A 14812-nucleotide genomic window follows, 5' to 3' on the forward strand; every position below is an offset into this window, starting at 1 on the left:
CCTTAGAAGCCGTTAGATTTATCAAATTCCACATCATATGTTTCTTCAACCAAGCCAGTGGCATGATTAAATACTCTATATGTTTTGGACTTTGATGAGTAACCAACAAGAAAGCCAATATCACAATGTCTTTGAAACTTCCCTAGGTATTGCTACTTCTTGTAGATGTAGCATTTGCAACCAAACACCCAGAAGAATGAGACGTCCGGCTTCTTCCCATTGAGCAACTCATACGGTGTCTTGCCAAGAAACTTTTGAATGAATAGGTGGTTGGATGCATAACATGCGGTGTTGATAGCTTCCGCCTATAGAGCTTCGGGTGTGTTGTACTTATCAAACATTGTTCTTGCAAGTGTGATTAGTGCCCGGTTCTTTCTCTTAACTACACCATTTTGTTGATGAGTGTATGTTGCGGAGACCTCATGCTTGATTCCAACTTCATCACAATAGGCTTCAATGTTTGTGTTGTCAAACTCTTTACCATTATCACTTCTAATCTTCTTGAGCCTCACTTCAAACTCATTTTGTGCTCTCTTGGCAAACTTCTTGAAGCATGAAGCAACCTCGGTCTTGTCATGAAGGAAGAACACCCATGTATATCTTGAGTAGTCATCAATAATCACAAGACAATAAAGATTTCCTCCCAAACTCTTATAAGTTGTTAGTCCAAATAAGTCCATGTGAAGGAGCTCTAGCACTCATGTTGTTGACATGAAAGCTTTTGTAGGATGAGTGTTTACAACTTGCTTGCTAGCTTGACATGCACTACAAAGCTTGTCCTTCTCAAATTTCACATCCTTCAACCTTCTCACCAATTCATTCTTCATGAGCTTCTTGAGTGAGCTCATCTCAACATGAGCAAGTCTTCTATGCCATAGCCACCCAAGTGATGTTTTGGTGAATAGGTATGTCTTCAAGTTAGCATCTTTGAAGGTGAAATCCACTAGATATAGGTTGTTGTATCTAAATCCCTTGAATATCACTTGATCATCATCTTTCTTAGATACAACCACTTTCTTCTCGGTAAACAAGCATTGAAAGCCAAGATCACATAATTGTCCAACGGATAGCAAGTTAAAACTCAAAGAAGCAACATATAGCACATTTGATATTGAATTATCATTTAATATTGCCACTTTGCCCAATCCTTTGACTTTGCCCTTTGAGTTATCACCAAATGTAATTCTTTCTTGGCCATCAACTTCTTCATCAAGTGAGGTGAACATATGAGGATCACCGGTCATATGTTGAGTGCAACCACTATCAATTATCCAATGACTTCCACCGGTCTTGTAGTTCACCTACACACAAGAGATCAATCTTGTTTAAGGACCCAAACTTGTTGAGGGCCCTTGACTTTCTCAACAAGTGACTTTGCAACCCAAATTTTCTTAGGCCTATTCTTGTTGGGAGGTCCTAAGAACATGACTTTCATTTTACCACTAGAATCCTTTCTAAGCATGCAATGAGCATTGAAAGCAAAGGGTCTAGCATGCTTGGGCAAGGGTTATGGTGGTAGAGTTTGACACTCATGGCCAAAGTGACCTTCTTGTCCACACTTAATACATCTCTTTGGCTTAGGCTTTGACTTGTGTTGTTGTTGATGTTGAGCTTGAGCCTTCTTCCCTTGATTTGCCAAGTACCCAATACCACTTCTATCCATCTTCATCACGGTGTTCATGAGTAGCTCACTTTGAAGATGTTGACCTCTTGTGAATTTGCTCAACCCGGTCTTGAGATGTTCTTTTTCTAACTTGAGCTTCTTGTTCTCTTCTTTGAGCTCATCATGATTTTTCTCCTTCTTGAGTCTCTTGTTCTCTTCTTTGAGCTTCTCATTCTCAAGAATTAGATCACTATCATGGTCAAGGTTCTCTATCACAATAGTGTTGGTGGTTGATAGCTTTTCAAGATCTTTCTTAAGCTTCTCATTCTCATTCTTGATCTTGACATACTCATCATAGTTGTCGGACTCAATCACTTGCTTGCCTTTGCTACTAGAACCTTGCTCAATGCTCTCAATGATCAAATCATCACATGATGTAGCTATATCAATCTTAACAACATGGTTAGTAGCATCATGCGGCTCATTGGATAATAGCTCATTAGAGACAACAAGATTATCATGATTGATCTTGAGATTTGTATATTCTTCTTTTAGCATGTTGTAGCTAGTGATGAGGTCTTTATGCACCCCCTCAAGTTTATTATGTTTTTCTTTAAGCTCTTTCTTAGAAGATTTGAGCTCCTTGAGTTTGGATGACATAGCATCATTTGCTTCTCTAAGCTCAACTCTAGCTTTTTATGATATGTCACATTTAGCTAAAAGATAGTCATTCTTAAGTTCTAGCTTTTCATTCTTAGCTCTAGTCTTTCTAATGATCTTAGTGTATTGATTTAGCAATTTGACTAGATCATCATATGAAGGTGATTCAAATTCATCATCACTATCACTATCACTATTATCATTGCAAGCATGATCATCACCACTACTATCATCATCATTTGATACCTTTCGTTCACCCTTGGCCATAAGGTATAGGTGTGTAGAGGATGATGGAGGTGGTGTCGATGAAGATGATGAAGAATCAATCACAATAGCAGCCACCTTCTCAATCTCACTATCATCAATGGATGAGCAACTTGATGAATCAATATTCGTGAGCCAATCACCGATGATGTATGCCTTGCCATTTTTCTTCTTCTTGTGGAAATCCTTCTTCTTGCCATCCTTCTTCTTGTATGGCTTGTTTTTCTTCTTCTCATCATTATCTTCATCACTTGAGTCATCTTTCTTGTCCTTGTACTTCTTGTACTTGTCTTTCTTGGGCTTGGGGCATTGATGAGCTAGATGACTAAGTTCTCCACAATTGTAGCAATCCATCTCTGAGATTGGCTTTCTTCTATTGCTAGTGAAGAACTTCTTTTTCTTTCCATCAAACTTGACACCGTTCTTGTTGAGCTTCTTTAGCATCTTGGCGGTTCTTCTCACCATGAGAGCAAGACTTACATCATCAATTTCATCATCACTTGAGCTCTCATACTCAACTCTTGCTTTGCCCTTCTCTTGGCTAGCCTTAAATGCCAAGTTTTTGTCTTTCTTCTTGGTAGAAGAAGAGCCATCTTGTGGTGTGATGTGCATATACATCTCATGAGTGTTGATCTTTCCCAAGATTTGAGTTGGTGTAGCGGTGGAAAGATCACCTTGATGAAGCATGGTCACAATGTGTCTATATTTGTCAATGGGGAGGACACTCAAGATCTTTCTTATAACATCGGATGGTTGCATTTGTGTTAGTCCAAGCTCATTGACTTCCTCTACAAGAACATTTAAGTGTGAGTACATTTCATTTGCACTTTCTTTAGGAAGCATCTCGAAAGAATTAAGCTTTTTCATGACAAGATGATAGCGTTCCTCACGCTCACTCTTAGTTCCCTCACGGAGCGCACAAATGTACGACCATAGAGCATGGGCATCCTTGTGGTTCCACACATGGTTAAACACATCTTTGCAAAGGCCTCTAAAGATGGTGTTTCTAGCCTTTGCATTCCATTTCTCATAATTGACCTCATCGCCTTGAAGATGTGTAGGATCCCTAGGTTTTGGGAAGCCTTAACAAGCGGCTCTAAGAATTCCAACATCTAAAGCTTCTAAGTACGCCTTCATGCGGATTTTCTAATAAGGAAAATCATCTCCCTCAAAGATAGGAGGAGGTCCATCCCTGTGGGATATCTTTCTCTAGGCGATTAAGCCTAAATACGTGACCATGAGGCTTGATACCAATTGAAAGGATCAAGATGCCCAAGAGGAGAGGTGAATTGGGCTAATTCTAAAATTCTTTGCAATAATTAAACCCTACACTTAGCCCACTTCACCCCTTGTGCCTAGAATGTGATTCTAATGATCTACCGCACAAAAGTTTAGCACCCTAAGTTCCAATCCTACTCTAGCATGGCAATTCTAAGAGTGTAAAGACAAGAATTGAATTGCTCAAAAATAAATGCTCAAAGTAAAGAAAGGTGAAGGAATGTGGCGATGTTTTGCTGAGGTATCGAGAGTCACCACTCCCCACTAGTCCTCATTGGAGCACCCGCGCAAGGGTGTAGCTCCCCCTTGATCCATGCAAGGATCAAGTGCTCTCTACGGGTTGATTCTTTGACACTCCGTCGCGATGAATCACCCACAACCGCTCACAACTTGAGTTGGGCCATCCACAAGATCCGCTGGATGATCACCAAACTCCCGATGACCACCAAGCCGTCTAGGTGATGGCGATCACCAAGAGCAACAAGCACGAACTCTCACTAGACCACAACAAGCCTAATGAGAAGGGTGGATGCACACTTGCTACTCTCCTTGCACTAATGAGGCCATAATCTTGGATTCTCAAATCTCAATCACCTCACTAGGCTCTTGCTCTCCAAAGCACTCTCAAGGGTGTTTCTCAGCTAATCAAATGGGCAAGAGACCTCTCTTGGATGAATAGAGGAAGTATTTATACCCCCTCATTCAAAACAAACCGTTAGGAGGTTGCGTCAGCGTTCTGTGGGGTGACCGGATGCTTCGGTCAAGGTGACCGAACGCTCCGGTCAGTTCTCCCTGCCATAGAGCCGTTAAGTTATGATCGAACTCTGACCTACGTCCGGTCAGCACTAATCGGACGTGTCCAGTCACAAAAACTACTCTCTGGACCCTTACTGATGTTGACCGGATGCTGGAGCCCAGAGTCTGGTCACTTCACTGTTCAGCATCCGGTCAGTAACCGAGATCTAACCAGCGTTCGATCAGCACTGACCGGACACATCCAATCAGGATTCTCTCTCTCTGAAACCTTACTGGAGTTGACCGGACTCTGGCACCCAGCGTCGGGTCACTTTTCACTAAGCATCCGATCGCAACCAGATGACTTCTTCTTGATCAAATGAACTGACCAAACTCTACAGCCAGCGTCCAGTCACAACCGGATCAGCGTCCAGTCAACATTTTACCCTCTATTCACTTTCAACTCGAAATCATATGTGAATGAAGTTTGCTCCAATTGATCTTAGGGCTACTTCAGAGCTACCTAGTGCTAGATTTGACAAGTGTGCACCACACCTAACCTACTAGACTTACCCAAGTCAAGCTACTAGTTCATACCCCCCTTAATAGTACGGCCAAAGGAAAAACAAAGTCCTAAACTACTCTAAGTGTCTCTTCAACACCAAACGACACTTAGAACTAGTCCATCCTTAACCTTGTCATCCATCCTTTGAAAACCAAAATGATTTCCATCGTAGGGGCATGACAACCATGATTGCCCAATCAATTGTCATTACCATGACCTAACATAATTGCCTCTGCAAAACACACGTTAGTCATAGTAATCTTGTATTGTCATTAATCACTGAAACCCAACTAGGGGCCTAGATGCTTTCAGGCATAACACCCTGCAAGCTATTCACTTGGCGAGCCATTTGTGGTATCCACAACTATTTGTAAGGACATGACAGAGAGAAGCCAACATGACTCTAATTTGGTAGACCATCTGTAAGCATGCACCAGAGAGAGAGAGAGCAAGGAGGGGATGCAGAAGAAGGGAGCAAGGGGGAGGGGTCAGGCATGAGATGGGGAATGGAGGTGGTGCACTTAGGCTAGGCTGAGATGTGGCGAGCAACGCTATGGGGGTGGGTGACAACTATTGGTGAAGGAGGTAGGGCTATGTAGGCGCAATGTGAAAGAGAGGTGGCAGGTGGCATCCATCGATGGCTCAGAGGAATTAGTCAATGGGGATTAAAGAGTTATTAAGGCACGAGAGGGACTATTGAGATGGGGGAGCTTTTTCCTATGATCCCACCCACATGGATGTAGCGCAATAGTAGCACAACACCAAAATCTTTTGGTGTAGTCCTAATTTTTTGCTCTTGGCACAATTGGTAGGGTATGAGCCTATGCACCTTCACAAATTGTTTTTAAGTCACTAATTTTGATTTGTCGACTGATGTTTAGTTGTTGAATCTATGCTGACAGTTTATGTGCAGCATCTAGTAACACCGACAATTTACATGTTGGCTTATATAGTCATTGCCCATAGTTACATGTTGGCTTATATATTCATTTCCCACAGATAAGATGTTGACAAATTGTTGCACATTTGTCCACGGATCATTTGACACAAATATATAACCCCCCCCCCCCCCCACACACACACACATATAACTATAAGCAAATGTGTGTCAAAGTGTAGTGGCTTCTAGTTCCAGGTTGCATCGGCCTTTGCTCCCCCTGTTCCTGACTACGGTTTGTGCTCCCCCCCCCCCCCCCCCCCCCCTCTCTATGTTGTGCCTCCATGGCTAGATGGATGGATTGAGAGGGAGATGAGGAAAGAGTATACCAAAGAGGAAAAAGTGGAAGGTAAGATTTTCCCGAGAAGAGAATGTACTAGAGAGGGGGAAAATGGGTGTGAGATTTTCATTCACAATCCATTAGCCATGTTAGCTGCCTTTGCCTAGCCAACGAGTTAAGAGCAACTCCAAGAGACTTGGTAAACTTAGATGCTAAATTGTGAGATTTAGCCATTATGTAAAATAGAAAGCATATCTAAGATGTAGAGTTTTACAACAGCCTAGCTAAATTGGAAACACACAGGTAGCAAGCAGGACTCGCTAGGAAAATATGGCCAGAGAGAATGGTGGGATAGCCAGCTGGAAAAAATGGAAAACTATATAGCTGTTGGAAATGGCTTCACGAATATATTTACCCAGTCTGTTGGAGTTGCTCTAATTGTTAGCTCAGGGTGCCTAAGCTAATTTTAGCTATACTTTTAGCCTCCTCCCACTCTCTGTCTGACTAAACTTTCGTCGATACTTTCTTCATCCTAAGAAGAATGCAATTGTAGGTTGTGAATAAGCCAATCTTTTCTAAATTTAACCAAATCTTTAGGAAAAATATCAACACTTATGTCTCTAATGTGAAAATATATTCCATAATTAATTTAATGATATTTATTTGGTATCATAAATGTTTGTAATTTTTTGTATAAATTTGGTCAACTTAATATTGTTTGACTCCTTAGAAAGTGAGAATTGCATACTTTACGGAGAGAATAGTAATTAGCCACCTGTATGATCTAAATTTTTTGCTTCTAATTTACAGTAAGAGGGCAGCACTAATAGGTAGTTTCTGTGTTTGAGGGGGTATCTCCTTCGGTTAACACGATTTTGAGCTGCAGGACGAGCACAATCTTTGGTGCATGGCTGGTGTGAAGAAACAGAAGGGCCTGGACTTGTGATTGCGATCTATAGTGAGCTCGGTCTGGGTCTAGTCGTGTTTGTCCGCTATGTGTATGAATCATGCAACTGTGTAAAATCCTTACTCATATTTGGTCCCTGTACGAGTACCTGGGGACCCTTCCCCCTTTGTTTTCAAAAAAAGGTGTCAAGTAGACAAAATGTTAATATTGCATTGGAATTATGGAGGAGAGAGAAGGAAAATGTTTCTTATAAAAAAACTATGTCTACATAGGAACCATAACATGAAAAGTTGTGATAGGTTCACGATAGGAGAGAGGAGGTATATGACTCGATAAATTTAATTTGAAGAAACCATCCATTGTAAAAATATAGTTTTCATGTGTAGTGCCAACACCAGTCAACAAGTATAGAAACTATCTCATGGTTTTATGATTGGGATTGCCCTAAGAACTACTTTGTCCGTTAAAAGAAAAAAAAAGAGATCAGAAACAACTCAAATTAAACTTTTTACAATTTGATCAAGTTTATTGAAATAATATATGACTCTAGATAGATTTATTATAAAAAAATATATTTTATAGTTAATCTCTAAAATACTTATTTAGGATCACAAATGTTAGTGGTATTTTTTTATGGATTCAGTTAATTATAAAATTGTTAGATTTCTCGAGAGAAGGAGAATTATGTTTTTTTTTTTTTTTTACGGAGGGAGCAAGAACGATCGATCGTCAGAGGGGCATTGGCGGCCAGGGCTGAGGGGCCGCAACGCAACACCAAGCTTGCTTCCCCAATCACGCCACGCTTCTCCCTCTCTTTTTTTTTAACATTCTCCCTCTCTCTCCGTCTCTCGTATCGTATGGTGTGTTTTGGTCTTGCATGCTGTCCCTGCTAGTTGCAGGCAGCTGAGCATACTCCACTGCCCAGCCTGCACTGTGCCCTGCTGCTGGCCCCCGCTCCTGCACAGATTCCCCTTCTGCAAACCGAGGCTAGTAGCTGAAAGGTTCGCATGTCTCTCACCCGCCACTCTCTGATCTCTCTCTCTCTCTACTGCATGGCTGCATGTATTGTACAGTAGCTCTCTCCCTCACACTCCCCTTTCTGTCTCTACCTACGTGTACACATGCATCATGGCCACTTTATTCCTGTTTTCCCTCGCCAGAGTCTCAGACAAACGAGAGACGGCGACGCAAGACCAGACCAGGGCGCGATGAAGAACGACGGGACGACAGCGCCTCTCGGCCGTTTCCTTCCTGCACTACTGCGCCAGCGCCACCACCTCCCTTTGATTTGTCCGTCCGTCCCCGGCCGGCCACGGGAGGAAGGCAATGCAACGCAAGCAAGCAGCGCGACGCCGGATAATACCCTTGTAGCTTTGCTTGCCGGCGGCCGGCGGCCGGCGTGCAGCTGCAGCTAGCGTGCGTGCGTGCTTTTGCTTGCTCCTCTCGTCGAGAATCTTTAGTTATGGTTACCCGACGACCACGCGCGCGCGTGTCGTCCAGGTTCAGACAGACGTGAGACGTCCGGTCCGGCCAGTCCTCTCCGCCCATCCCATCAGTCTCCCTTGCGCGCGAGGGTAGGGCCTCGTTTAGATTGCGAAAAAATTTCAAACCGATGAATAGTATCACTTTCGTTTTATTTGACAAATATTGTCCAATCGTGGATCAACTAGCCTCAAAAGATTCATCTCGTGATTTCCAACTAAACTATGTAATTAGTTATTTTTTTACCTATATTTAATACTCTATGTAAGCGACTAAAAATTGATGTGATGGAGAGAGAGTGAAAAAAGTTGGAATTTGAATGGCATCTAAATAAGGCCTAGGTGGGGTTGGAGCACTGGAGCTTGGTCCGTTCTGCATGCAAGATTCCGGGCCGTTCTCGCTCTGGGTGCTTTCTAGCCTAGCTGCTGTCAATCGGTGATGGAATTTGTCCTACTGCTGGCTTGGCTACCTACCTATGGCTGGAGTCGTCTACTGGTAGCAGTAGCTGTCTAGGGGCCTGTTTGGAACGAAGGAATGGAAAACATTGGAATGGAAAAAAAATGCAGGAAAGGAATGTGAGTGTAGTGGCAAAACTAAGGAAAGGAAAAACACAGAAAAGAAATAGGAGGAGGTGTTTGGAACATAGGAATTTGTAACACAGGAATTCCAAAGCATATGACTGATAAAAGGCACTTAACACATAATGATAAATCTTTGTAAAAACGTACAATGATAAACTAATACCCATGTATGATTGATTATTTTTATTCTTATTTAATGGGTGGGAGAAGCTACCCTGAGGTACAACATATGGCAGCATATGACCTTAAAAAAATGACCTCCAAAACGTATGGCAGCATATGCCGGCCTGGAGTAATCTCGCATTGATGTGCTCATGCTAATCACGCTGCACGCCTCGGGCTTCCGCGAAGAGAAGAAAAACCAGAGCACAAAGTGGATTTTTTCATTCATGTGAAATCTTGAAGAGACTACAGTATTCCATAGGAATGGAAAGAATATTTTCCTATGTTCCAAACAGCATATTTCCTTTCCTTTCCTCTGTTTTAGTTTCCTATAAATTTCCTACGAAAAACCTACAATCCAAACAGGCCCTAGGACATGTGATGACATGACGCAAAGGAAAAAGAGAGTTTTATCTCTGCGCTCCTGTGCTTGGCCCAATTTTTCTCGGGTCATCGGTCATCTCCTCAAATGGACTCCAGCTTTTCGTTTGAGTTCTAGGGCTTGCAGCCGGCCCACATGTTAATAATAGTACGTATGCATGTCAATCTACAATTGAGTCGGCCGGACTAATAATTTCTGCATTGTACTGCTGTTGCCTCAATCTGCAGCAGACTCAACCTAGCTCAGCTGGGTGAAAGCTACTGCTCGTACTCCCTCCGTCCCTTAATGTCCATTGTTCTGGAAGGGGAGCGGTGTCTGTGTCGTTGGGCTAGTGACGCGGGTCCCACGCATAGATGCAGACTCCCACCGCACGTCGCCCGCAGCAGCCTTATCCCTTCACTGCTTTCCCCTCACAGCACCGCACAGGCTGGGTAGTACTTCGTAAAAAAATACACCGATCCCCAATCTCGCCCTCTTCGACCGCATCGTCGGTCTTCTGTCGCTCCATCCGCATCCGCATCGTCTCCGGTCGCCGCATCCTCGTAGCTGCTCACCCCATCGTCGTCGCCGGTTGCCCCATCCGCATCGTCGCCGGTCGCTAGGCTGCAGGAGGCGAGAGCGTAGGCTCACTTGTGCGGTGGCGCACGGCGTCTGCCTCCTCCTCTGGCCCGGCCCCTCCCTTTCATCCTGCGCCGGGCTAGGGGAGCCGAGAACGCAGGCCCTTCGTCCACGTGACATCGCTGAGACTCATCCGACAGCGCAAGGGTGAAGCACGGCTTCCGCGCCGACCCGCAGAGGCTCGCCGCTCCTAGTTGCCGCTGCCCTCTGCTGTCGTCGCACTGCCACCCACAACCTTGCCTCCTACCAGCTCAAGGTGGAGCTAGGCTAGATCTGAGGGCCTGTGTTGAGGACCCTCAAGTTTCGTCAAGGTACTCCTCCTGCTCCAAAAATCACATCTCTATTCTGAAAAAACTTCAATCTTTCCATGACCACTATAAGCAAATAAAAAAATAGGTTACCTACATCATGCACCAATGTGTGAAGAGCATGCTGAGCCTTTGGATCGGGTTGTACAGGAATAATCCGTTATAGTGCTCAGAAAATTAAGTTATGCACATCTAATCCACTCTGTTGATGGCCTAGACATTTACGAAAAATATGGCTCAGCTACTATTATGCTCAGAAATCCTGTTGCTGTGCTAGTGCTTTTTTCATTAAGAAGAATGGCTTCTGTTTTTGTCATATCAGTTTATCATTTGCATGAGAATCAAGTGTTTTACTCTTATTGCAGTGTTCTTTTGTCAGGCAATCCTTGGATGGCAGGCGGCAACGGGGCACATGGGCTAGCCGGTTCATTCGCCACTTGCGAATGAAGCGTGCCTTGGGAATCCCTTCAAGCCATAGGATGTGGCCTGCAAAGTAGATGCGCGGTCGGGATCGTCGTCGTGGAACTTGGTGGGAACATAAGCTTAACTGCATCGCCATCGAAGGACAGGATTTTGCTCAAGAAACATAGGAAGGGGGTGCGGATCGATTCGAGTTGATACCTGATTCGAATGAAGAAGAAGGGGTTAAGGGTTCATCTTTGCTTGGCGATGAGGATGAGTACGTGCCTGAGATGCAGCCACAGGAAATTGTTACAGTGAGCAGAATTGTTGGGCCGTGTGGCAACCAAGGTCGTGGGCGTTTGGGGTAAGACAGCTTTACGTTGCTGATTTTATGGTAACTTGCTGATTTTGTGCTCTGGCTCCAAGCTCCGCCACTGATTTTGTGTATAAACTCTATCGATTCTGTGCAGTACTATGCTTCACCAGTGGCGTGACCTTATTTTTGAGCTGGATCAGGAGAAGGAGATTTCCAAGGTAAACATGGAGAGCAACAAGCTACAGATGGACAATGTCAAGTTTGAGAAGGAGAGTGGCAATGTGGAGATGGAGAGCGACAAGTTGGAGATGTTGTCTGGCAAGGTCCAGGTTGATAGGGTCAAGTTGAAGAAGGAGAGTGCCAAGCTGGAGGTGGACAGTGTGAAGTTGGAGGTGGAGAGCGACAAGTTCGACATGCTATGTAGCACAGTGCAGATGGGTAGTGTAAAGTTGGAGCAAGAGAGTGGAAATGTGGAGATGGAGAGCGACAAGCTGGACATGTCGTGTGCCAAGGTGTAGATGGATACTAGCAAGGAGGAGGTGGACCATAAAGCTAGCTTCTCTGATATGGAAACTGATGATGAGGGATGTTGGTTTCAGGATGGTGTGGACTTGCGAGGCCATTCACAGGTGGAAGATGACGACTTAAATGAATAGGTAACAGACATGTTCACTACCTTCATTCCTGCATATGAAGATGTTTTCAAGAGTTCCAAACGTTAGAACCATTAGGCTACAACACGCAAGATCGTAGTCAAGGTATTGGTAACATTTTGATTGTAACTCCACCCTAGTGCTGGTGGTACTGATGGGTTGTTGGTTGTTTGCACTGATGGTTTATGTTGGACTAGTTTGGTTCATTTTGATTTGCGGTGCTTGCATGTATCTATGTTATGGTATACTTTGCGAGTTGCAATGTTAAATGACACGCTAAGGAATTACTAGTTTGTCGCTGCCACATGATACAGAGACTTTATACATGGTCATATATATACAGAGAATTTATACATGATCATATATATACAGAGATGTTTACATGAACAGAAGCATCACAAGCGATGTTTACATGAACATAACCATTAAGTGTTCAACAACTCAAAAGCCCTTTGAACTAACTGACTATCACAACTTAGAGCTATAGGGAGCATGCCTTGTGCCTCTAGCCTCTCTTTGTTCATGTGAGGGATCTTGTACCTATTGCCTCCATTATCCTTCATAACTTGAATCATGCATGTTTGTAGTGTGAGGAATACCCTATCGAGAAGGATGGGGTTGTAGTTTTGATATTCAATGTACACATTCTAGATGAGCTCGTCCATGTTTCTGGATGTCGTTCTATCCGTTAGCGACTGAAGAGAATCAAAGAAACCAAGGTCAAGGCAGTTCATATCAGGAGAATTAGGAGGTTGGTTCATTAGGCGTATGTCGAGGCCTGTTTGGGCTACTGCTACAGCAAAAACTGCATCATCTACTAGTACATGAGAAGGAGCATTGTCCTGTTGTATCCATATTGTCTCATGCCTTGCTTTTCTGGGCCAACGAGCTTGTATTTTTGGTATGAGTTTGTCGATCATATAAGTTCTCATTGTTTCTCTATCAACCTTCATGGACTTTGTGATAGGTGTGCCCCTTAGTCTGTTGCTACTTCTCGTTTTTGCTGATTCCTGTAATTAAAAAGAATGTTATTTGAAATAACATAAAAGGGATTGCAAGTATTATTTAGACAAATATTAGTACCGTTCGCACAAAAGCCCATATGCCTAGCTTCCCATCAAAATAGCATCTCCCTTCAGCATCAAACCTAGGCTTTCCAACAGCAGAATAAAACATGACTTTGTGAATGGCATTCTTATTTTGCACTGTTCTATGTGGGTCTTCTTCATTTGGATGCATGTACATAGTCAGATTCTTCTCTGTCCCATTGAACCACTTCTCATCTGAGTGAATAATATTTTTCATTTCTTTGAACTTGGGATTGTCTAGTAGAGTACTTTCTTCTAGCATAGAGAGAACCCACCGCAGCCTTGCATGTTTGTTTCTTCCTTCAAATAAGGCTTCAATGAGTTGGAGTGTCGTCGTAGCAAGCCTTCTTTGAACAACCTATGTAGAGAGCTTTTATTGATATTAAGAGCAGTTGTTAGTGACCTTATGGTACCCCTTCTGTTTAAGGGAATATCAACAACCCTTGTGAGGTCCACTTGAATTTTTTTACGACCACAATTCTTAGGTCACAAAGATTTGACATCTACTGGTATGCCTTGTTCCAAACATTTTTTTGCTCTCTGCCATACCCGTTGTATTGTATGCACATGGACATTGTACTTTGCAGCAATAAGTGTTGTGCTGTCTCTTTTTAATTTGCCATTATTGCTTAACTGAAGCAAATCTTCATAAATGTCTTGCTGTTCTCTTTCTGTCAAAATCCTGACCATATTTGTTGCTTCTTCTTGCTGGGTTTGTTGATCTTCGTCGTCATCCGAGTCGGGCAACTCCTCTTCATCAAATATGATGTCAACATCATCCGCGTACACTCCGAAGTCTTGTATGAGATCGTCCAAGGTATCATGTTCTGCTTGTAAGGCAGTGTTGTCATTTCCTACAAAAAATGTAGATGCTGTGTGCTGATTGTCATTAAATAAATTATCAAACTTTTCATAGGGACAATTATTCTTGCAAACATGACTTGAACCTAAGGGAAATAATCACCTGCATGCAGGTTTCCTTGTTGTTCTACTAGTGGATCATTCAAATCAAATGGATGGCCAACATTGTCACCTGTACAGAAGCAGCTGATGAATATGAAAGGCATTGTCACCCCACAAGTGAGCTATTCTCCCCTCACTACAATTTCATTTTGAACCAGAAGCAAATATGAGTTGCATTCCTCACACAAAAAACCTAACTAATGTTGCTTAAATTTTTATGAGAGACTACCAGTTCATACTAATTTTAGGACGGATAGAAGATAAAGAGAAGCCCATGCTATTTTAGGATAGAGAGGTTACATAGAACAAGTGGTACAAAAAAGAGTTTTAGGTGACAAAAGATAGTAATGACTAAATTCCCTGATGTTGCTTATGATTTTTAGGACAGAAATAAACCAGCACACTAATTTTAGGAGAGGGAGAGGGAGAGGGAGGGTGTGTGTGTGTGTGTGTGTGAGAGAGAGAGAGAGAGAGCTTGAAACAGTACACTCAGATTTGGATACAAGCAAACATGCTTACCTTGATGAATTTCTGTTTGTTCATGAATTTGATCAGGATGGAGACCAAAGCGACCAGATCCCCCAACTTCAATCGAATCCACTACATCTTCAAAGGGATTATGATCCTC

At 43.0% G+C, this 14812-nt stretch overlaps 2 pseudogenes; one reads left to right on the forward strand and one right to left on the reverse strand.

The window, feature by feature from the left end:
• Positions 1-11152: 11152 nt before the first annotated feature.
• Positions 11153-14272, forward strand: LOC136470064 (uncharacterized; annotated as a pseudogene).
• On the reverse strand, positions 12781-13911 carry LOC136475440 (uncharacterized; annotated as a pseudogene).
• Positions 14273-14812: the final 540 nt, after the last annotated feature.

This window comes from Miscanthus floridulus, chromosome 8, assembly GCF_019320115.1.
Source record: "Miscanthus floridulus cultivar M001 chromosome 8, ASM1932011v1, whole genome shotgun sequence".
In the NCBI taxonomy this organism is placed as follows: Eukaryota; Viridiplantae; Streptophyta; class Magnoliopsida; order Poales; family Poaceae; genus Miscanthus; species Miscanthus floridulus.